The following is a 2905-nucleotide window of genomic DNA, read 5'->3' as shown; positions in this document are numbered from 1 at the left end:
AGTAGTAAGTTTAATATTTTTGAGACCTAATTTATTACAAATTGAATAGGGAATGAGGCTAACACTTGCCCCCAAATCACAAAAAGCTTTTTCAAAAAATTCTTTTCCTATGTTGCAAGGAATATAAAAGCTTCCTGGGTCCTTTAGTTTTGGGGAAGTGTTCTTCTCCAAAATAGCACTACACTCCTCACTAAGCGCAATGGTCTCAACCTCTCCTCTTCTTCTCTTGTTTGACATGAGATCCTTAAGGAATTTGGTAAATCTAGGCATTTAAAGAATAGCATCAATAAGAGGTACCTCTAAACAAATTTCCTTAACTTTTTCTAAAAACTTGCCAAATTCTTCATCTTTCTTGAGCATTGTAAGTCTCTGAGGAAAAGGGACAGCTTTGCTCTGATGGTTCAGTGGGAGAGTCTCTTCAACCTCAATGGTACTCTCCTCATTAGCTTGAATCTGATTTGGTATAAGAGGAGAGAGCTCTTCTTCTTTTTGTATCCCTTTTGGAGCAGTCACTTGGGAGTCTCCCAAGGTCCGTCCGCTCCTAAGCTCAATTCTATTGCAATGCTCCATAGGATTCACATCAGGTTTTCCTGGAAGTTGTCCTGGTGCTCTGGATGATGAGGAAGCTAGTTGGGCAATTTGACTATCCTGGATCTTTTGATGCTTTTCAGAATTATCCATTCTCTGAATGAGCTTTGCTAAATCTTGCTTCATTTCATTCTGACTTGAGATAATTTCTTCAAGCATCTTTTCAATATTTGACTTTGGTAAGCCTTGAGAAGATAGATGTTGAAAATTTTGTGGCCCAGCTTGAAAATTTGGTCTTGCCCCCATAGATGGTCCTTGATCTTGATTATTTCTGTAAGAAAAATTGGGATGGCTCTTCCATCCAGGGTTATAAGTATTTGAGTATGAGTTGTTCTGCCTTTGATTGTAACTCATGATTGCATCACATTGTTCCAGTTGATTGATTTGTGCAGTGATAGCTCCCAATGGACATGAGTCATTTAAGTGCTCTGAACTCCCACATACTTCACAAGATGTACTAATAGCATTGACCATATTAGCACTAGTCCCCATATTCTCAAATTTCTTTGTAAGAGCGTCCAATTTTGCAGACAAAAGAGTGACTGCATCTACATCAAACTTCCCTGATGCTTTAATTGTTGGGTTTACAGAAGAATAGCCACCACTTCTTTCATTTGCCCATTGATGATGATTTCGTGCTACACTATCAATAATTTCTTCAGCTTCATCTAAACTTTTATTCATAAGTGCCCCTCCAGCAGCTGAATTAAGGGACACTTTGGTATGATAGTTGATACCATTATAAAAAGTGTGCAACACTAACCATCTTTCCAACCCATGATGTGGGCATTGTCTGAGCATACTATTATATCTATCCCATGCTTCAAAAAGAGATTCTGAGTCAGTTTGCTTGAAGCTTGCAATTAAATTCCTCATATGAGCTGTTTTGCTTGGTGGATAGAATTTATCAAGAAACTGTTGCTCACACTGCTCCCAAGTGGTGATGCTATTAGGGGCCAAAGAATTCAGCCATTGCTTTGCCCTATCTCTTAAAGAAAACCCAAATAATAATAATCTAACTGCTTCTGAAGGAACTCCATTCATTTTCATGGTACCACATGTTTTATAAAAGACCTCTAAGTGTTGATTGGGGTCTTCATGAGGTCCTCCACCAAATTGGTTCTGCTGCACCATAGATATAATTGCGGGTTTGATCTCAAAGTTATTAGCTTCCACTGAAGGTCTTGAAATACTAGATCAAAAACCTCTTGCATAAGGTGCAACATAATCCTTGAGTGGTCTATTCGCCATGTTCAAATGTTCCTGTTCTTCAATTTTCCTTTGCAGAATTCTTCTTTTATGGAAAGTTTTGTCAATCTCAGGGTCAAAAGGAAAGAATTCCCCTGCAAAGTTAGATCTTCACATACACAAGAACAAGATAGCAAATGACAATTCAACAGAAAAAGAGAAAAATAAAAGAATAAAAAATGCAGAATTGAATTTGTACAAAAAGAATTAACAAGAAGTAAAAGTTATACAAGAAAGTAAAAACAGAAATCTAATGATTAGTTACTACTATGCAATATGAAAGGAAAACAAATGTTATGTTTAGTCTAACTCAATTGATAATTCCTAATGTTATAGCGCAGTCCCCGGCAACGGCGCCAAAAACTTGTTACGCTCCGCAAGTGTACGGAAATGTCGCAAGTAATATAAAAGATTATCGTATCCACAGGGACTGGAATAAGCACTAGAAATGTCTCAATGTGAATTAGCTAAAGAACTATCCAATTGTTTCAAATGCAAAGTGAAGGTAAACAAATCTAATATTAAAGATCAACAAACAAGAGTTTAGTGTTTTGGGTTATGATAAAGGGAGATTCTAGGAGTTTCGGTTTCTTTGTAAGATTTCTTGAATGTAAATGGTTCACCAATTCTTATCCCTCAATTGCCAAACACTTGTAGAAAGTTGCTGGTTCTCTCTTGCAATAGATAACCGGTTAAGGACTGAGAAATGTATCTAAATATGATCAATTAGACGTGAACCTACGTTGTCCTTACACAGAAGCGCACCTATTACTATGCCTTCCTCGGATATCAACATAGAAGCCCAGAACTTATTAATCTATCAAGATACAAGAAACTAATCACAAGATCCATCCTACTCTCTTGAATATTCCTATTTCCTCTTTAAGATTATCTCTCAAACGTCCTTACACGGGCTTGCACCTGTCACGTGGATCCCTCGGATGATCGAGTGAGAGTTTATCTTTACAAAGTCCACAAGAAATCCAAACAATTAATCAAGAATGAGAATTAAGCACAAATCACCATTAATCATTCAAGATCTAATTGATACAAGCAAGACAATGTCATT

General features: G+C 36.9%; 1 non-coding gene across 1 annotated transcript; it reads left to right on the top strand.

Annotated features, from left to right (window-relative positions):
- Positions 1-1360: 1360 nt before the first annotated feature.
- On the top strand, positions 1361-1466 carry LOC122003237. The gene has a single exon (XR_006117889.1). It is a non-coding gene; the product is annotated as a small nucleolar RNA R71 (small nucleolar RNA).
- The last annotated feature ends 1439 nt before the right edge of the window (positions 1467-2905 follow it).

This window comes from Zingiber officinale, chromosome 7A, assembly GCF_018446385.1.
Source record: "Zingiber officinale cultivar Zhangliang chromosome 7A, Zo_v1.1, whole genome shotgun sequence".
Taxonomy (NCBI): Eukaryota; Viridiplantae; Streptophyta; class Magnoliopsida; order Zingiberales; family Zingiberaceae; genus Zingiber; species Zingiber officinale.
This window is presented reverse-complemented; position numbering and strand designations above follow the sequence as displayed.